Below are 23,017 nucleotides of genomic sequence, written 5' to 3' on the forward strand. Positions count from 1 at the left end.
CCAGAAACCTATGATTGTAGGTTCGAATCCCGGTTCGCCCCGATTATGTTTCTAGGTTTGTCTGCACCATACCCGTGGGTTTCACCGAAGTGGTAAACGTCTGAGACCTGCATCACTTCGGGTTTTCCTCCCACATTAAGCTGACACGCCGTAATATAGCTGGAATACTGTTAAAAGCGGCGTTAAACCAAACTCACTCACTCACTGTTGACATTGTACACTTTTTTCTACATATGCACGTGAGCTACAGTGCCGTAGCACTATTTTTACATGCTTCTTTCATCACAATGAAATCATTTCGTTCTTCACCGCATAAAATGTCTGAATAAGTCAACATTACAATTTCAACATGAAACAAGATCCCAAAGTATGTTTTAAAATATTATAAGGATTCTTTTCTTCTTAATTCAGGAATGCGATTCTTTTCACATGTTTGTGTGAAGGAACAAGCCTGTTTGGTGGCCTTGTTATCTTCTCCATCCTCGGGTTCATGGCCCACGAGGCCCACGTGCCAATAACGGATGTTGTTTCATCAGGTTTTTATGTCTCACACATGCCTAGAACAATTTAAATCGTATACTAGTATTTGTAACGTTTCAATCAAGCCTAAAACAAATCTAAATACTTATTTATCAATTTCACAACCCCGTTTTACCTACGGTATCCATATTGTGTCATACTGCAGACAAGATTTTAACCTGACAATCCTATATTTCGACAATACCCTGTTTCAGATAACAAGTATCTACCCTTTACATTCCGGGGTAGAAAAGGTCTTCAGCAGCCCATGCTTGCCGTAAAAGGCGACTATGCTTGTCGTAAAAGGCGACTGACGGGATGGGGTAGTCAGACTCGCTGACTTGGTTGATGCATGTCATCGATCCCAAATGATCCAGTCTGGTCCAGACTCGATTATTTAGACCGCCGTCATATAGCTTGAATATTGCTGAGTGCGGCGTTAAACAACAAACCAACCAACTACCCTTTACAGATGACAGGATACAATACCAGCAAAACACTAGTGAATGACGTTTACTGTCTGGAATCCTCCTTCATTGGGCTTGTGATGACCACTGAGGTCAGTATAGGTATTTTTTCAGCATAACATTATACATGTATTCAAAATGTCATAAACCTTTGTTTAACATAACCTCATACATGTGGTCAGAATATCACCAGTCCTTTTTTCAACATATAATCAACAGATAAATGTTCAACATATCACCAGCCATATGTTTAACATGTCTCCGGATATTTTTCAACATACAGTCAGACTTTTGATCATCATATCATCTGATTTTTGTTGAACAAATACCTATTAGTAAGTATAGGTTCAATATATTCCTAGACATATGTTTAATTCGGGTCTTTCTTGTAACGACGAAATGCTTCTTTGTCCAAAATAGATCAAATCATCATCAGAAAAGGAGCCAGCCCCATCACAACCATTCTCTGAATCCCTCAAATCTTGCCCACCAGACGCTTGTATCATGAACCATTTTGACTTCACCATTTCAGATTACAGTTGACCTCACCAGTACCTCTCCTTTTACGTCTTTGACTACACATCTTCTCTAATGCCAAACAAAATAGCAAGCGTGTGACATAAGTTATAAGCACTCTGTTTTAATGACACCAATTTGGGAAACACGTATCTAATGCAATACTTTAGATAAGGTGGTTAGGTCAGTACAAAAACCGGTAGAACTACATTACCGACGATCCTTCCTGTGACCTTGTCCTTGAAAGCCGTTCAACACGTTACAATACAATACCACTGTCTAAGGGTGATGTACACCAAATTTCATCCTATTACAGCGTATACTTCTTCCGTTTACGTACGCGAACAAAGTATGCTGTTTTAACTTCATGTTATTGATAATTATTTTGACTTTTGATAAATGATCATTCCAAGATTGCTGTCACTTGTTATACATATGTATTCAAATGATATAACGAAAACATACATAAGACTTAAAAAAGAAAAACGCATTTACTGAAAACTCAAAAATACATTTACTTTACGAATGATCTTCACTGTGACCTTGTGGTTCAACACCAAAGATGATATAGAATAAAATAGAATATGCTACTCATTGAAATAAGGTCACCTACATCTGATTTCATAAGATAGAATGCCATCACTTGTCCTTCAGGATGCGTCCTTCACCCTTGACATGACCAGTCAATGTGTCACCTTCCCATGACTAGGATTTGGCTGTCTGTAAATAATCGAGTCGGGACCAGACAATCCAGTTATTAATATCATGAGCATCCATCCACGCAATTGGGATCAATGACATGCATCAACCAAGTCAGCGAGCCCGACCACCCGATCCCGTTAGTCGCCTTTTACGATAAGCATAGTCACCTTTTACGGCAAGCATGGGTTGATGAAGACCTATTCTACCCCGGAATCTTCAGGGGTCCCATGACTAGGAAGGGGAAATGCATGATGCCGTATCCCCGAAATGCCCACGCTCTTTGTAAACTGTTGGTCACATTTGTACTAAACCTTAATGTATCACCATTTACATGGGCAACATAACAGCCTTTCGTAACAATTTCCCCCTATGCTTTTTCAGGGTGGAGTGTACGTGTTCCAGTTGCTGGACTGGTACCTTGTCGCCATTTTTCTCATTTTCACAGGTTTGGTGGAGTGTGTCACAGTTGCATGGATCTATGGTATGAATTGAATAATGCTTTCAAATAGTTCAATGTAGCAGTGATTGAATCTTTTCCTCATTAAGCTCATGTTTTTATTGTAAACAATACATCCAACAAAACACCTTGACACTTGAAAAGATCACAAATGGTAATCTAATCTCGTGTATGTAATTTGATAATGTTAATAATATCGAATTGGATAACAATTGGACTGGACGTGAAGGGCGGAAGGGCACGGGAATACTGTAGGCATAATCGTGCCAGCTGAGGGTTGGGTCCAGACATGATAAGGTGCAGAAGAGAGTCCAAACCCGCCTACAGTATTCCAAACATGATCGAATGGTCAAACAATCTCATTGAAATCAGACCTCAGTTCTCGCTACCGCTTAACAATTATCTGAGGACATCCCATTAGGGGTCACGTCAGAACGACCTTTCACCCGACCAATCAGAGCATCGCCTACCAGATTATGAAAGTGACAGTCGGAATGTGATTTCTAGTCATGCAACCACGAAAACTTTAACACAGGGTATTCCGAACGATAGTTACGGGTTTAACGACTGAATCCATACAATCTATTAGCCATTCCAGAATATGCTTTTGTTCAGGTTTCAAATTTGTAATGGAGAATTTGTCAAAATATGTTTCGAAGCGAAGTCACCAATTTGAAATTAGTGCCGTAAAGCTGGAGAAAGCTGCCTTCTGATTGGTCATTCCATTGGTCGGTCAAAGTTAGCGCAATGTCGATCTGACGTGACCCGTAATTGGATGTCCTCAGATCTTTGTTCAGCGGTAGCCAGAACTAAGATCTGATTCTAATGAGATTGCTATGAGGTAAGATTCTGTTGTGTAAAGCTGCTTGTTGTATTTCAGAGAGTCAAGAAGTCTCTTGCATCAGATGCATTTTGGTGTCCAGCTGAGATATCCTACTATGCACTAGGACCAGGTCCGTGACCCAAGGTGATATCATTTTCAATATGTTTGTACCTTTTTTATATCTGTATCTAAAAATCAGCTTGCTCATGTTCAAATATTAGAAATATGCCACTTAACACTTCAAAAGTTGACATTTTGGACCCATAAGCTTTACATCTACATGTACATGTAGTTGTGTCATTATTCCCAAACATGCACATGCTGACGTCGACATGATCAGAAAATGTCAAATTCATATTAATATCAATATATCAACATATCTGATAACTCTAAAGCTGAAAAATGTGATTTACACTTAAGGTTACACACAACCAAATGTTTTCCCATAGACTTCTATAGTAACGTTATATATTTATTTTTTAAATAACTAAGCATTCAACAGCTATTACCTGTACGTGTGTGCACAGTTTGGCCTTAGAACAGCAATAAAAACATAAAAAATGACAAGCTTAGCCAGCTCCTTTTCCGAGTACAGGAAGCTAAACACACCACCCCCAGTTTCGCACCAAATATCACCTCCTTGAAAATAGCTGTGGTCACATTCAGCATAAGTCATCATGTTGAAAAAGACAGTACTAAATATAGAAAAACTGGATGGATGTACATTTGAAAGACATAAAACTCTTGCACAATATCCTCCAATCACAGCCTGAAGAAAACCGCACTGTCCCAACTGGTTCTGATTTGGTGTAGTAGAACCTTAAGGGCCCAGCCTAGCATAGTAATAGTCCAAACTTCGTGCTCTGCATGCTTAGTGATTACGATGTATATCTATCCAGCAGCTCACATTTGACTTCAGTCCTCAGAGACAATTTAGATTTAGACTTATAATGTGACTGAGACATGTTCACACTCCTTAAATGATCTCTACATCATTCGTATGCATAGCTATATGTGTATTGTAACTGTTATATTCATATGCCCTTTATTGTATATAGAGATTACAACATTAATTTGTATCGTAATGATAGAGCGTCTCTCTCGCTGGGGAAATACAAAATTGTGACACAAGTTTGTAAAATCTGCTGGACAAACTAGATAATATATTTTCTCAATCACAATCTCTAAAACAATCCCATTTTATGGTGCACCCTACCGTGATACTGCTTGAATATAGCAAAGAGAGGCGTAAAATCATACTCACTTTTTAGCAGCAGCGAATAATGAAACTGATTTGACTAAAGTAGTGTTTTTCATGTTTATGTGTTAAAACACAGCCGCGTTGATTAGGCGCAGCAATTAGCTCTTCGGAGTTGAGTCTCTTAAGCGTGCCAGAAACCTATTACCGTAGGTTCAAACCCCATTCTGAGTAAAAAACAACATCGCTATATTACCGTTGACGACTGTTTATTGATAATCTAAAGCTGACAAAGCTTACGTTAACAATGCTGTAGTTGTGAATTAAATAATGCGCTTCGTTCATGTGTAAAATACATACATGTATGAACAATGTTGAGTCTTGAATCAAGTTTTAGACTTCTACGCAGTCTTTTTAGATAACACATTCCTATTGTCATCTGTTTCTTAGATAATGTTGCAGATTAATTCATTTATATTTTTCGTTGCTTTTGAATAACATTACACACTTCCATCAATTAGTATTATGTATCACTTGTTTAACGCCGCAATATTCTATCTATTTGTATGTCAATAACCGTGTTTGGACTAGACAATCCAGAGTGAGTGAGTGAGTATGGTTTTACGCTGTTTTTTGCAATACTCCAGAAATGGGCTTCACACGTTGTAACCATGTCGGAAATCGGCGTGACGAGCGAACGCTTTAACCTTTAGGCTAATCGACCGCCCCGGTAATCCAGAGATTAACTGGTAAAACTTTATATTTTTTATTTAAAATGTATTAATACAATCGCCAAATAATCAGTTGGGGACAAAAACGTTCTCGTTGCAGTGCAACCAGTGTACTGACCTAATTTACATATCTGTAAACATGCCTCATTATTAAACAATTACATGTCGTATTTGACAGTTTTTGCAAAACTGTTGTAAAGCAGAACAGCAACACAAATAACATTACGAACTTAAAGGTCACTGTTCATGTTGGTGCTCCAGTGGGTTTCCATTACTCCAGTGATGGAATGTCGGGCATTTCTATGGAAAGTGTACATGTCAGTATAATTAAGTTAAGGAAAAGACACCTCGCGGGTTTCGTTGAAAATGTAAACACTATCCGAGAGAGATGTTTACATTTTCAACCTTAACCGAGAAATGTATTTACTTGTTTATAAACTGTCGCAAACAAATTCGAAGTGACAAAGTATTTTATTCTAAAACGAAATCCATTGCTCCAATGGAAGGTGTTAAACCTAAAAGGGTTACAAGTCTCTTCTTACTACTTTTGAATAAAAACCGAAGAACGTCAATTGATAGATGCCTTCATTATTCATTGTAAAGATTGACTGCATTTGGTTTTTTTACATCTCTTTGTCTTAAATTCGTTATATCAATGCAGTTTTTAATTGAAATTAAGACTTTTTATTTAAAATGTCTTCTTTAGAGCATTTCTTAAGTCCAAAAGGTACCTAAGTCCACCTTTGGGAAATATGAATGCCAAACGAAAACAAATGGCATGTCTTGTGACAAAAGTACAATTTATTAAAATTTGCAGTTTGTCAAATTCATAAGTTAAGAAAATCAAAAGAATAATCTTGACAACTTGACGAAACAAAGCAAAGATGGTAGACCACATAAAGGCCTGAAAGGCATTTTGCACTGTATATTCCTGTCATTACAATCTCGTAATCAGAACTTATAACAACCTGTCTCGTGTAACAAAGTCTTCATCCCGAATACATCAACATACATAAACTTCAGAAAGCTGACAACGAACAGAACCTGAAAGAGATTGTGAACGGTATATATCCCATACATTACCATCAGACTTCTTCATCAGAATCAACTGCAACGCAGATCATGTAACATTGACAGGCACCACAGCTTTTTCAGCATGATAAAAGCGAGCATGATTATTTGTAAGGTTCTTGTCAGCAGGATCGTTGAGATTTTTCAACTTAGCAGCGTTCAGTGGAACAGGACCTCCTGAAGGTCTTTGGTCAGATTGATCACTCCTGTGTTTCCTTTGGATGAATTCACTATGGCTCCATTAAATTGAATTATTATACCCCCGTTTACGAAGTAAATCAGGGGTATATAGCGTTCCGTCTGCCCGTTCTTCCGTCCGTCCTTCCGTCCGAGCTTTTGTACGGCCCATAACTTTTTAACCATGCACCCTAGCTTCACCAAACTTGCTACACACATTTACGACAATGAGTACGTGTGTCTTTTGCTAGTTTGAAGATTATGAACTTTTTAATTTTTGGCGTTTCCATGGAAACATTAAGAAACTTAAACTTTTAGGGTGGGTGTTTTGTACGGCTTATATCTTTTTAACTATGCACCCTAGCTTCACCAAACTTTCTACACACATTAACCACAATAAGTACTTGTGCCTTTTGCTAGTTTGAAGATTGTGAATTTTTTAATTTTTGCCGTTTCCATGGAATCCTGGTGAAATATAAATTTTGGGTAGAGCTTTTGTACGATCCATGTTTACAATATGCTTCAGCAAACTTGCTACATTAACCACTATGATTGTTTTTTATCTTTTATAAGATTCTGAAAGTTTTCTCTTTTGCTGTTTTCATGGAAACATGATGGAATTTAGAAATTTTGATGGCTAGTTTTGTATAGCTCATGGGGTTACAAAGGAAAGGGCAGTTCCTCTGACTTAAAGCAACAGGTATATTTCATTAATTAACAAAACTATTTACTATTTGTTGTTGACCAGCGGGGATAACGGGGGTATGTGAGCTTTGCTCACATCTTTCTTGTTTTCTCTTCAAGATCACATCCTTGTGGGGGGTCTCTAGAAAAGTGTCCAAGGCAAAGTTCTCATGCTTCTTACGATAGCTTATCCACTTCAAGGCTGAAATTGGAACTTTCTGTTTAATGTAGTCAAGAAACAATTTTCTGTGAGAACCTAACAATCCAAACAGCGGGACATTCTGAACATCAACCACTTTATAACAGCCAAGACACAATGCATTGGCATTCTTGACGATCAATGGTCTGTACTCCCTCCTTTCCTCTATTGATTATGTTGGAAATCTTTTCGTAGCCCGGAGTGACCCTTTTCAGGAGACATGTGGTCAACTGAGATAAATATGTTTAATAAACAATTACACAAAACCAATTGTTATTTTGACCAACATGTCCCTCGCTGTACAATATGAAGTTTTTTGCACCATAAGAGTGATATTCAAGGTAATTTAGAAGGCAACATAAGTACCTCATCAACACCTCTACTAGATCTGTTTACAGGTCGCGGATAGATCGGTGCGAGTATGTTGATACAATCATGAAATCCAAAACTGTAGACCCACCGTTGTCGTTGTCGTTGAACAATGCACACATCTTAGTATGTTTAGTGCAAGATCTAGATACAGGATAGGTATGAGACTCAATGTGGGATTTTATCTTCTGAATAGTTTCCCCAGATGTAACTTTCCTGTTCTTGTGTCTCCCTCCTGTGTCTTGATGGAGCACTGTTTCCAAAATCGACTGCGGTTTGGGATTCACATAAATACCTATTTGAATACATGTATGCCAGTGGTTCCTTCCTTGTGAGTGAGTGAGTGAGTTAGGGTTTAAAGCCACTTTTAACAGTATTCCAGTTATATCGCGGCGTGTCAGCTTAATGTGGGAGGAAAACCCGAAGTGATGCAGGTCTAAGACGTTTACCACTTCCGTGAAACGCACGAGCACGGGTATGGTGCTGACAAACCTAGAAACAAAATTGGGGCGAACCGGGATTCGAACCCACAATCATAGGTTTCTGGCGTGCCAAAGGGACGCAACTCTGCACAGCGAATCGCGGCGCCTTAGACGACTGGGCCACCCGTGCCCCCTTCCTTGTGGACGTAGTAAGTATGGTATAATCGGAATGGTCCGATTGCAAAGCCATAAAGCCTCGCCATTATATTTCTGTAGAAATTTAATCTTCCTGTCATTATAGCACAATGCCATCTACAACAAATCGCGATTATAGCTGTGGTGTGTTTTCCTTTGCTAAAGTTGAAATTTTCGAATGAAAAAAGCCGAATCGCTTAGATAGCCGACCATGCATTTCTAATATACATTTGGCGATCAAAGTTCATTGAGGGTTCACCGGGCGCGATTATCTATGGGAATGTCGTCAGAAGTATTGTTTCGCTGTAAAATATCTGACTTTAATGTACATGTGCGCCCTCAGCCGTGATATTGCTAGAATTTTGCTATACTCACTCACTCAAAATATGATCGGGATGTTGAGCCAAGCTGTGACCACTGAATCGCGAAATAGCGAAACTATTATTAGAAGATTATTGAAAACGGTTTGCCTAGGACATCGTCATGTGCGGTTCATTACGTTGTTATTGGAAGGTGTATTTTCTGGCATTGTGTGCAGCAACCGTGACATTAAGCGCCAGCAACGCCTCGATAAACATACAACACTTTGAGAATGGGAACAAGGGGTGCATACCCTATTGGCCTATGTGTCAGTTGGCCTATACCAAAAGTGAAGGTGATTCCCATATGGTCTGCTCAACACTTTTTCAATAATGTAACCGTCTACTATGATTTGTTCTCATCTACTAGTACATGAATGCAACATTGATGGCATTTCAATTACTCAACTTTTCAGGAAATGGATAACGTACATGTATTTTATTAATTTTAACGTCTTGACTAATTTATTTCTTTTCAGTGTCAAGTTACTAATCTTTAGGAGTGAGTGAGTATGGTTTTACGCCGCTTTTAGCAATATTCCAGCAATATCACGGCGGGGGACACCAGAAATTGGCTCCACACATTGTACCCATGTCGTGAATCGAACCCAGGTCTTCGTCGTGACGAGCGAACGCTTTAACCACTAGGCTACCCGCCCGTCCCTCATCTTTAGGAAATCTAGATTATTCAATTAATGATATCTTCATCAATCAACTTTTACAGGAAATGGATACACTGGTTTCTTCCGGATTGTCTTGGCATTGATTTATGCTTTGCTATGTATACTAAGTGAGTGAGTGAGTTGTGTTTAACGCCGCTTTTAACAGTATTCCAGTTACATCACGGCGTGTCAGCTTAATGTGGGAGGAAAGCCCGAAGTGATGCAGGTCTCAGACGTTTACCACTTCGGTGAAACCCACGAGCACGGGTATGGTGCTGACAAACCTAGAAACATAATCGGGCGAACCGGGATTCATAGGTTTCTGGCGTGCCCAAGGGACGCTCAGCGAATCGCGGCGCCTTGGACGATTGGGCCAACTGCCCCCTATGTATACTAAGAGAGGCTAAGCATCACTGGTTTTATGTCTGTGATTGATTTGCATTACACGTAATTTCATGTTGGGTGCCCCCTATGTATACTGAGAGAGACTAAACATCACTGGTTTTATGTCTGTGATTGATTTGCATTACAAGTAATTTCATGTTGGGTGCCCACTATGTATACTAAGAGAGACTAAGCATCACTGGTTTTATGTCTGTGATTGATTTGCATTACAAGTAATTTCATGTTGGGTGCCCACTATGTATACTAAGAGAGACTAAGCATCACTGGTTTTATGTCTGTGATTGATTTGCATTACACGTAATTTCATGTTGGGTGCCCCTATGTATACTAAGAGAGACTAAGCATCACTGGTTTTATGTCTGTGATTGATTTGCATTACACGTTATTTCATGTTTGGGGATTAATCGTCACTGGTTTCATATCTTGGATGAAAAACAACAAAGACGTCAAATAAGTAAATGTAATTAAAAAACAATATTTTTGGTTAATGTTCATTGTATTGGTATATGTATTGGTGAAACGTTTGTTTGTTGTGTTTGTTTGTTATTTTGTGTGATTGTTGTTTAACGACGCACTCAACAATATTCCCGCTATATGACGGCGGGATGTAATCGAACGTGGGTCAGACAATCAAACAAGTCATCGATCCTGAACACCCGATCACTTTAGTCGCCTCTTACGACACATTGGTTGCTGAAGACCAATTCTAACCCGTAATATTCACTGGGCTCGATCGTTGCGCCACCAGCGACCAACCTATTTGACATTTACCATAATATTATCTGTTTACGATGCTCACCTTTCAAGCGCTGGGACGGAGTTTGGCCTGTACGTAACCGGGGATGGGGGGTGTTACTCTATTTAAAGGTCACTACCACATCATACTTTTGGGAATAGGGGTTTGTTTAAAATGATCCCCTCTTATCTGTCTGTACCAAAAGCTTCCTGCTCTCAGTCCCTGCAGTTCTCCAACCATCCGTGCCAAGCCTCTGTCCCCACAATATTATTAACTGCTATTACTGTTTACGTCTGTGCGAAGGGAAGGTCCCCACTGTCCAGCTATATTGTGCCTAGCATGTCATGAGTATCCTTGTTGTGGCTTCGCGAACACCTGGTATCATCACTATTTGGTATCATCACTAATAGTGATTCATAAACATATGCTCATGATATAGTCGGAATTGTACAATCGACTCTGCTTTAGGCAGAAATTTCTATTGGATATGGAAGGAGTTTTGTAGCTTTATTTAAACATTTTGAACAATGGAGCAAACAATGTAAACAGTAACTATGTATTCACTTTTATGTTATCATAATCTATCATTTAATCCTATTTTGAGGATACCATAAATATAAATTTAGAATGAATATCACAAAATAATTGGCAAATGCTGATAATTTCCTCTACACCCGCTGAAAGCTCTGATTTTGGCTAGGGTACATTTCTGTATATTGAAATGTACCTGAGTTACATATCTGTAGTACCCCTGACCATAACGACCCCTTCAGCTCTTCTCCCCCATGCGGTGATCCTACATGAAGTATTCTTCACGACCACTGTAGATCATGAAACAAACTGCTTTTGAAAGAGATATCTTATGATTATGAAAGGATTTTGTTCGCTTTTATTTAGCAAGTGTCACATCAGTCTGTTTAGATAGAGTAAATGTATGTTATGATTTATAACGTCTTGACTAGTTTCCTTTTTTTCACTGTTGAGTTACTTATCTGAAGGAAATCTAGATTATTTCAAATGGGGTGATCTTTGCATGTAACAGTGGTTAATTGTGCCATTGTCAAACTCGGCAATTTATAACTTAATATTATGGCATGTAATCCTTAATCTATTATCCCCTGCGTCATGTCGTTACACACATTCACATGTCCCGCATCCACATGGCAACGTCACAGTCTCTTTGTTGTCCAAGACTATGCACATTCTTAGTAATCCAAGATGGCGTCGCACACTGTACAAATGTTTGCCTTTGACTGGAATCGAAACGATGCCTAAAGAATAATATTTTAGACTAGATCCACCTTTCAAAAGCTTCATATCCTTTATAATAATTTGACCCGTGAAAATCCGGATAGGTGAGGTGAGGTGAAATTGGGTTTAACGTCGCGTCCAAGATTATTGTACTTATATAGCGACGTGCATGTACGTGTGTGTGTGGCTGCTTGTACTAGTCCGGACTGATGCCGATTTATAGTGCTAGCTCACTGAGATACCATGCCGCAGTTTAACATGAATGCCCCACTCAGACACAGTATAGTGACTCCGAGACGACCAGTCCTCGTTTTATCCCCTTAACGCCGAGCGCCAGCCTGTAACAACAGGTACCATCTTTTAACGTATTTTGGTATGACGCGGCCGGGGATCGAACCCCGAACCTTCCGCTCTCCGGGCGGACGCTCTACCTCCAGACCACGGAGGCGGTCCGACAATCCGGATAGAGAATAGGTCTTGAGCAACCCATGATGGCCGTAAGAGGCCATTATGCTTGTCAGAAGAGGCGACTAACAGGATCTGCGGTCAGGCTCGCTGACATGGTTGATGCATGCCATCGTATTCCAATTGCGTAGATAGATACTCATGATATCAAATCACTGGATTGTCTGGTTCAGTCTAATTATTTTGTTTGTTGTTTAACGCAGCAAAATGCCAAACAAATATTTTCAATATCAAAATTAAACCCTTTGTGATCATGAACACTAAAACATGAACCCATTATACTGATGAAATTAAATGTGTGAACTTGGCTGGGATGGGGCTGCTTTGATCCCCCGCGACGCCATTTTGGATGCTGTGAGAGCGATTACTCGCCTTCCGTTCAGAAGGAGTTATATTGCCTCGCTGTACCCTCGCGCGATCGCCCTTCCCTCCTGCACACGCCTCTGTATTCAAATCACGGCCTCGCCCTTATGCTGCAAGTCTGAAATAACCAGTCTCGATTATCAGAATCCATCGGGCGTAAAAGACAAAAAAGCGACAGAAAGTACATGAATGGATCACTGACAATCTGTCATGACACCAGGTGTTCGCTAAAAGGATAAGCATGTAGTACCCACCATTCACACATTTGCAAAAAGAGTATGTGTTTTCTTCCCAACACCTCACAACGTCCAGTGCATTTCTATTTTTGTTGCTGGACAAAGGTATCGCGGTGAATGGGGCTATTGTATTTTTCTCAATAGAATGAAGATATAATAGCTGGGTAATCGAGGACCCTTGACCCGTGAAAATCCAGGGTATAATAGTTCTTCAGCAACCCATGCTTGTCGTAAAAGGCGACTATGCTTGTCGTAAGAGGCGACTAACGGGATCGGGTGGTCAGGCTCGCTGACTTGGCTGATGCATGTCATCGATCCCAATTGCGTGGATCGATGCTCCTGATACTAATCACTGGATTGTCTGGTCCAGACTCGATTATTTACAGACCGCCGCCATATTGCTGTAATATTGCTGAGTGTAGCGTTAAACAACAAACCAACCCTCACAAATATTATGTCTGAGTCGATCCTTTAATGTACAGTACAACTCTACTTTCGCTTCACAGCTGTTCACGGTCGTCCCAGCTGGTAGAATCATATCACCAGGAAGGCCTGCGATAGATATGATAAGTGAGTAATATATTGTGCTGTGAATATCAAGATCAATAAATGCAATTTAGCGCACTGTTGAATTTTGCGTAAAACCTAGAGATGTGGTAAGCGCGGTTATATTGGTTGTTATAACATTTCAAATTGCGGACAATATAGGTTTCAGTCAGACAATATGAAGTTTAAACATCATATCAGAGTGAACATGACAAATTACCATAGCAAGTGAACGATCAATCCAGCAGCTGCTGTTGTATACAATTAATTTGGAAATTGTTTTCATTACTTCCTAGAATATATAGAAACCAAATAAACAAAACATAAATGGAGCATTGAAAAATAACAAATCTCTTCCATAATCAAAACAGAACTTTGCTTAAAGAGTTCATTGTACGATGCTGACAATATGATGATCATTATGATGTGTTCGGGACTTTCCAACCATGATGCAACTAGCTGTTTGTAAGGTTGATGTCACACAGCAATGCAGACGTTTCTATTTCTGCTGTATCATTAAAACTGTCAAAAAATATTTCACGAGCAAATGCATAAACTGTATTTAAAATGTTCATGCATGTCAATGTCTGTGAGAGGCCATCTAATACCCCGCCGTTCACATTCACAACATTTACTAACGTTAGTAATTTACACATGTGTAACTATACCTACGTGTGTATATGTAAATTTACTATGCATTCCCATGAAAAGCATCTTATTCCCCGTTCACATGCACAACATTTACTACTCTAAGTAAATTTACACATGTGTAACTATACATACGTGTGTATATGTAAATTTACTATGCGTTCTTAAGAAAAGGAAAAATACGACATCGAAATAAGAATGCAATAACGTGTTTGTTCAGCACTAACATTCTGTCAAAGAAATATGACATATCTTCTTACAACCCTAAACTGACATTAACAGTACATGTTCTCGACGGGATTTTACATGCATACATGCAAAACATGTAACATGCAAATTCGAAAAGGGAGTACTTTGCTTTAACTATAGTTTCCATTGCTTGTTGTGATTTTCTATTTTTTTTCTATTTTGAATAAAATTTATTCATCCATGTATAAAGAATACCAACGTTATTATTATGTTTTGTTTAATATGAGTGAGTGAATTGGGTTTTACGCCGCTTTGAAAGGTATTTCAGTTATATCATTGCGTGTCAGTTTATGTGATAGGCGAGCCCTTAGTGGGGCAGGTCTCAGACATTTACCTCATTAGTAAAGGCAACGAGTACTGCTATGGTGCTGACAAACCTAGAAACATAATCGAGGCGAACCGGGATTCGAACCCACAATCATAGGTTTCTGTCGAGCCTAAGGGACGCAACTCTGCACAGTAGCTCAGACGACTGGGTCACATGTGCCACTTTTGTTTATTATAAATAATACGGGGCAATAGCAATGGGTGACCCCATACTTGGTCAGATTTTCGGTTTTATCCAATTTATCTTGACAAATACATGTACATGGAGTCAGTGCTTACTGTTGTACCCCATGCAAATAACCGGATTTGTTGTGTAAGAAAACACATCATGAATATTATTTCTCAAGGTTTGGAGCGAGGATAAATCAACTTATTGTTCCCATCTCTATATTGTGTTATTGACTGGGGTTCTGTCTACCACACGAGTGGATAGGCTAGGGCCGATTTCTCGTAAGCTGCGACTGGTCAATAGTATCGATTGAAAACCGATAAAGATTAATTATACAGTAAATTTGCTATCTCAATAATTAACATTGTCAGAGATGTTTGTTATTATTTTTATCCAACCCGTGCAGATCCGTTGTAGAATAGGCTGTAAAGGTTACTGTGCTTTAGGCGACTAACGAGATCGGGTGGTTCATGCATGTCATCGTATTCCAATTGCGTGGATCGATGTTCATGATATTAATCACTGGATTATCTGGTCCAGACTCGATTATTTACAGACCGCCGTCATATAGCTGGATTATTGCTGAGTGCGGCGTAAAACAACAAACAATACAAATTTTATAGTATCCATGTATATTTACATCGAGAAATGAAGGATGCCAGGCATGCGCACCTAAAAATGGCTATGCTTATGCCTTGGGGCTTAAACAGCTGAAGCCTGTTGTGCGGTCTAACAGGGGACGGTTTAATTGTAGTCCTCGATGTATACCTGGTGTCATGTCCAGAAGAGCTATTAACAAATAATTGATTTCTCCCCCTCCGTTTCCCCACCCTAGGGAACTCGTGCAGTTAATGATTTAATGACTATTGATCACTACTGGACGTGGCTAGACAGGTGGTGACAGGTATCGACGAATGGTCTGGTCATCACTGTTCCCCAGTGGTACATATAGCGCAGGTAATCCATGCAATGATTAGTTTTGTGGGAGACAAGCTTAAGACATCACAGTAAAATGTTAATTAACATAAATAATCAATTAGCAATATCTTGAGTTGTTTTGCTGAATAGAACCGTTATAACAGATGAGATCGATATATTCATTTGCGCTGTAACATTGTACTGTTTGTTTATGTGTATCTTTGTTTGTCGTCAAACGCCGCACTCCTTTTTCCAGCTTGATCAACAAACCAGTGATTGACGTGATAAGCAACGTCACATGCTGTATGTGTCCTGGGGGGTCTATTCGTACCCAGAACACCAGCATGGGTAATATTCCTCTGGGACTGAGAACAAGAGATTGGAAAAATAGGTTAGATAACACAACTTGTATAGTGGTTGTAGACACATCTTATTCAAAAATTTTGATACACAAAAAGCTCCTATTCTCTCCTATGGTTCGGAAATATCGGGTTTTGTAGAGGCTAAAGACATTGAATCCATACATTTATACGCATGCAAAAGATTTCTTGGTGTTAGACATAGTACTTCTAACGTAATGGTTTATGCTGAATGTGGTCGCATGCCCTTGTATATATATCACTACTTAAAAATCATAAGATACTGGTTAAATTATCTCTTTCGATGTGAAGTTCGTCTTCAACAAAGATTATTGTATACACCAAACATCACTACTGGTATAAAATACCCGCACTAAATAATAGCGTAAAACGCCTTCCATAAAACACGCCCAGGTATAAGAATGTTCTGGAAACAGATCACCTGATGAAAGAGTAAGTAAAACTAAATTGACCTCAAATAAATTTTCTTCCTTATGTGTATCACTTCTAAATGCCTTTCAAATACTTCTATCTACATATCAATGTATAGATATAGCTCCTGTTCTGCCGTTGGTGGTTTATTGAAATATAAATTAATCTTAATAGCACAGAAAATCCTGACACGAATGCTAGGCAGAAAAATACTTTGCAGGTCGGATATAATATATTCAGAGTCATGGTCCATGACCCTTCACGATTCTTTGTCCAAGTATGACAGGCGGTAGCTTTACAAAGGGCCCCACTGTTTGTGTGTCTGTCAGTTCACAATATAGAAACATTATCACTAATCCATAATTTGCATAAGAAAAATCAACATGTTAACGTGTTTCTACCTGCTGTTCGGTAAATAGCTACGCACAAGCATATTCTCAATGGAGAACATCTATGTTTTCTTTGAGTGTTGTTATTAAGGTGTGGAACCATATAAACCATGGTTACATACATACATACATACATACATACATACATACATACATACATACATACATACATACATACATACATACATACATACATACATACACATTCACACACATACATTCACACACAGAGACATACATTCACACACAGAGACATACATACACATACACACACAGACAGACATACGCACACACACACAAACAAACACACACACACAAACACACGCACGCACACACACACACACGCACGTACATATACACACACAAACAAACAAACAAACAAACACACACACACACACGCACGCGCACACACACACACACACACACACACACACACACACACACACACACACACACACACACACACACACACACACGCACGCACACACGCACACACACACGCACGCACGTACATACATACATTCATGATACTGAGTGATGACCCATAAACCCATGCAGTACTGAGAGGGTTGTACCGTGTGAATGAATGTTGCAATCACGATCAGTAGCGATCGGGTTGTTTCGGGATGCGATCGGGTTTTTTCAACATTTTTTTATTGCCGCTTGCTGATGCGAATAGTGTTCTACACATTTATCACAGTCGTTTTTCTGTGTAGCAATGTAGCAATGCAAAACCATGTGGGTTTGCAAGACACATCAGCTCTGTCAGTCTATTGTTGGAACGACGTCATATGAAATACAAGCGACAACATCAATTCCATAGTCATAATAAATATGGAATTGTGTCTCAAAAGTTGTGAAATCATCTGTGACCGATTCATTCCGACAATAATGTGACGACGATATCGATGGAACTAGCCAATAACCATGAAAAAATAATGATAATCCTCGGTTAGAAATACGGAAAACGCTTTCACCGACATCCGTAACACCTGTTGGTATTGCCTTGACCTGCCACACTACCGCTTCAGTATTACGCTCGGAGCATCTCAATAGAGTCTGTCCTACCCGCTCAATCCAACAATGTGACTAATAGCAACTAACATATATTGTCATGGAATAAAGTTTATCTTATTTCCCCCCATAGTTGCCTCAGTACTTTAAAGCCCTTCGAATCCATTGCGAACAAACTCGCGCTATCCCTTCGAATCCATTGCGAACAAACTCGCGCTATCCGCTAACAGTGCATGGTTGAGTGAGTCACGACTCACCCGGGCCATATAAAGCCACCAGCCGAGCACACAGCCACGCGTCAACTGGGCTGCCGTTCACACAGAAATATATAGGACATTCTGAATAGAAGGTAAGTTAAATATATTGCATATTTTGTATTTTGTGATTCGATAAGTATCTGTTATGGCATGAGACTGACTGCACACAAATTTAAACCGATTTCCAACTGGATTTCACATTAAAAGTTAGTGTTTGGTTGTTGCCTGACGCCATACGGCAGTACTCCCGCATACGATAAAAACTAATCGAGTCTTGACCAAACAATCAAGACTAGACAGATTCATGTTCAACATGTGTTGTATATTTGGAAATACCATGGAACTTTCATTGACATCATCATCAGCAGCAGCAGCAGCAGCAGCAGCAGCACCGTCGCCATCGTTTAATTTCAATAAGACCACTCACTTACAGTTACAGATATATACACGATAAATATGTTGATTGGAGTTTTCATGTTAAAGATTTTCTGAATTAAACACATTTTGTTTGTTGTTTAACACCGCACTAAAACACATTTACGCTGGACGAGTTCGTTGAACTTGTGTATTACAGATATAGTTTTAAATAATCGTAACGCTAACTTCGAAAGTAAAAATCAACACTGTGTCACACTCGTCTTTGCTTTGCAAGTTATGGTGAATATGAATCATCTGTGCCACAATCTGTAGTCATGGCAAGGTAGTTTATACATCAGATGTGATATCTTCAAACGATATATGCTCTAGATAAACCCATTTACGCATCGATTAGTTGTCCCCCGTATCCCATAGTGATGTCCACTTACACTAGCACAGCTTAACCAGTGTTGATTCCAACGAACCTGCTATGACCTTCACTAATGTATCTTGTGTTGATGGGTATTGCATGCAAATCGACACCGCGTCAAAATGGCACAGCCGAAAACAGCTACCCGTCAAACGACACCAAATTGTCCAAAACTGCATCATTTTGTAACTATAGCGTATTAATAAATGTCACGAAATCACAGTACTCCCTGAGAGACCATTACGTAGACACGGAATAGTTAGGATATACACTCTTCAAAAAAAGAAACGCACACGTATTATGTAGTTCATTGAACCTGACTACACAAAAGAATCCGGAATATAATTTGGATATGTGTTATTAGAAAATGTTGGTGGCACTGTAGACTACCTTCATAATGCCAACATGAACGACTTGCCTTGGCCGTCGAGATCTCGGGGAACCACTTGCACAAAGCGATCTTAGCGCTACGACTATTGTAAGCCTATGTTAAAGTATGTGAGTTACGATCACCTTAGCGCTAAGATCGTTTTGTGCAATTGGGACCAGATCTCAACCCAGTCGAGCACCTCTGGGATAAACTCGACCGACGTGTACGTCAACGTCAGACCACGCCGCAGACACTCCCACAAGTGGCCAACGCGTTACAAGCAGAATGACGCAGAATTCATTCCGTACATTTATCCAGTCAGTGCCGAGGAGATGCAGAGCCGTGATTGCTGCCCGGTCACACGAGATACACGAGTTCAGCGCAACCTTGTGGCCTTATGTGACATGACAATGAACAGTTTTCAATGCCTTTGTACATCGACAACATGTGACTATCGCGCTCAGAATTTCACATTTGTGTCTATGATATTAAATTAAATATATCGACTTTATTAGGTACAATAAATTTGATAAAAATTTAGCTGTGCGTTTCTTTTTTTGAAGAGTGTACATCTTTATTATGTATTAAGTGATGAAAGACAATATTTATCTTTAACTATATGATAGCTACGCGATAGAACGCAAAGAACAACGAAGAACGAAGCGCGGTTTATGTCACGATAAAACATTGTTCTATCATGACGTTATTTCTTGAGATTCGAACAAGCGCTCGCAACTTGATGACGTCGTGAAATAAACGCAATGGCCGAACGATCGCTCCCAAAAGTGGGAGAGATATGACAATCGGTATTGGGAGAAAAGATGCCGATAATCGACGGGAAAAATTGTGAGAATACCGCCACCACACCCCCAACCCCCACACACCCCACACCCACATCCCCACCCCCCGTGTACATATATGGATTTGTCCGACATCGCCAAGATCGGATTGTATTCGGGAGTCATCTTTATCTAAATGTTGGTAATTTCTCTTAGAGCTTGTACATTTTCTTAATATTCTTAAGTATCGTACAATTAAACACTGCAGGAAGAATTCACGAGTCGGAATAACCTGATGGTTTATTTTCTCTGCAGTGTTTAATTGTACGGACAACTATATGAAATAGCTCTTGTCATGTAAGCATAACATCTCAGTAGCGAATTGTTCAAAAGTCAGCGATGTGCATCGTGTTGTTATACTAACATCCCCATAGGTTCTTGTGTCGTAGATTACTTTATGTTCAAACTCGCTGTTCGTGGGTAATGCTTTACCAGAAACGGGCTTCACACATTGTACCCATGTCGGGAATCGAACCCTTGTCTTCGCCGTAACGAGCAAACTCTTTAACCACTAGGCTACCCCACCGCAACCTTGGTGTTGCCGTACAGTTGGAAAACTGCGGCGTCAAACAACACTCATGTTAAGTTATGAAGACACGTGTTGTTTCTGGCATAAGTGAAACTCGTTCATTACCCCCAGGGCAGATATGCTGAGACCAAGGTATAAATTAATGGAATACCTACACACCGGAGACACTGTCTCCACTTGACCGTGAAATTCTTCGCTCACCAGTCAGTAACGAAGCATGCGGAGGTATGAAATAAATACCGCCAGTTAAATATTTCGAATGTGAAAATGATACATCGGTTTCAACAAATACCAGTCCAGACTGTGACCGCATTAAGTATATTTTGATTGCTCTCTTTGTGTCTGTTCAACAACAATATCATTTAATGTCATTCACACCTCCCCTACACTATCACAGGAGGTTCGGCGCAAAAAAGCAGATATAAATTCCTGTCGTTATGACGGTACCTACTGAAGTGGCGAAACTACCATAGAATAACCTTGGAAGTAGAACGTATTGTAAATTCGTTGCCTTATTGACCAGGTTAATGTGAATGGTGATTCTTTGTATGTTTATAAATGAGAATTAATGGTTGACTGAATCACAAACAATCCACGACTTTGGGCCACCACGACGGACTGTTGGTCACACCTTGAACTACCCCACCAGCATGCCTGGCTATTAACGCATGGTAGTGGCGTTATTCACGCTCTGACGCACCTCGAACACTTTGTTCAGGTGGATGAATAAATAAACGGGTTTATATTGCGACGTTGTCATGGAGACGGAATAATATCAGTAACAGATTGGGATTGTCTGGTTGGGCATCTTTTCATGTCATCAGTTCGAATTAAGTTGGGTCGTTTCACTGGAATGTATGTTTCCACCTGTACCATACTCAGTATCATACTTCGGTTACATCATATTGAGGGACCTAGAGAGAGGTGGGTGTGATGGTGTGGGGTGGGTGATGCAGGGTGCGAACCCTAACACACCCACCCTATCTCTCTCCCAGCCCCACCCCCAACCCTACACACGCCCTTTTTAAAGCCAATTAATCGAGTTAACGTATTATAAAACATATACTAGTAACTAAATCCTTCGGTGGAATCTACACGTTTAGCACTAGTTTTGAGTTTAAGTGCCCCCAAATCCCCAAACCCCTCTCCTAAAAGATGTACCTGTACTTAACATGCTTAATGTGGAAGGATTGTCACAGACATACAGGTTCACAGAGCAGGAATAGCCGCGAAACAGAACTATAAATTACTTGATGGACGTAATGTATGACATGACATACATCCCACCTGCAATACAATCCTGGAATGCGTTCTTATTAGTGTCGCTAGGCTGAGGATGTAAGTAAAATACTGGCCAACATGGCGTAAAAAACTCACCCACTTATTCATGCACGTTCACATTGTTGGGTTGTTGTTTTTTAAAGAAATAGTTTGTTTTAGAAAATAATGGAAATCGTGCCTTCCTGAGACAGAATCCAAAAAGCATATTCTGTGCTAAGTCTTTTTTTTATTATTTATTTGACAAAAGTGTTAAACGGTTGCCTTCCTGAGGCAACTTCCAAAAAAACAAATTCCATGTAAAGTATTTATTTGATTTTTATATGACAAAAATGTGTAAAAGAAGAAAAACATATTCTATACGAAGTTTTGGTCTGATTATTTATTAGACAAAAGTGTGTAAAAGAAGAAAAAACATATTCTATACGAAGTCTATATTTGGTTATATATACTTCACAAAAGTGTGTTAAAGAAGGAAAACAAATATATTGATATTTAAAGTTACAAAATGTACAACTAGGGAACTTGACTAAGCAATGTGCATCTATCTATATCCCCTCGGTACGGGGAACACACATTCCTTTATTGTGTATTCCTAATATAAAGGTCACTGCAAGGTGGTATTGTTTGTCTAATTAATTACAAGTAGATGGAAATAGCAAATAACTGATTGCATATGTCACTGCGCCCAACGATATCAGTCAGGGTGACAAGTATGAAGCCAACATGGGATTACCAACAATAGTGCGGGTTAAGGTGTAATAGGTAACTTACGTGAACTTTTCATAGAGAGCATTGTGTTAGGGAATCTGTGGGTGTGCATTCAATCTCATTAAAATCAGATCTTAGTTCTCGCTACCGCCAAACAAAGATCTGAGGACATCCCATTAGGGGGCACG

The 23,017-nt window shown here is 39.5% G+C and overlaps 1 protein-coding gene across 1 annotated transcript in view; it reads left to right on the forward strand.

Moving 5' to 3' along the window:
* Positions 1-18,344: 18,344 nt before the first annotated feature.
* Positions 18,345-23,017, forward strand: part of LOC139458861 (sodium- and chloride-dependent glycine transporter 2-like) — a 32,586-nt gene continuing 27,913 nt past the window's right edge. Inside the window, exon 1 of the mRNA XM_071240293.1 lies at positions 18,345-18,407. The gene's annotated coding sequence lies outside the window, so the exon portion shown is untranslated. The remainder of the gene's footprint in view (positions 18,408-23,017) is intronic.

The sequence above is a fragment of the Haliotis cracherodii genome, unplaced genomic scaffold, assembly GCF_022045235.1.
Source record: "Haliotis cracherodii isolate W230 unplaced genomic scaffold, xgHalCrac1.p SCAF_13, whole genome shotgun sequence".
NCBI lineage: Eukaryota > Metazoa > Mollusca > Gastropoda > Lepetellida > Haliotidae > Haliotis > Haliotis cracherodii.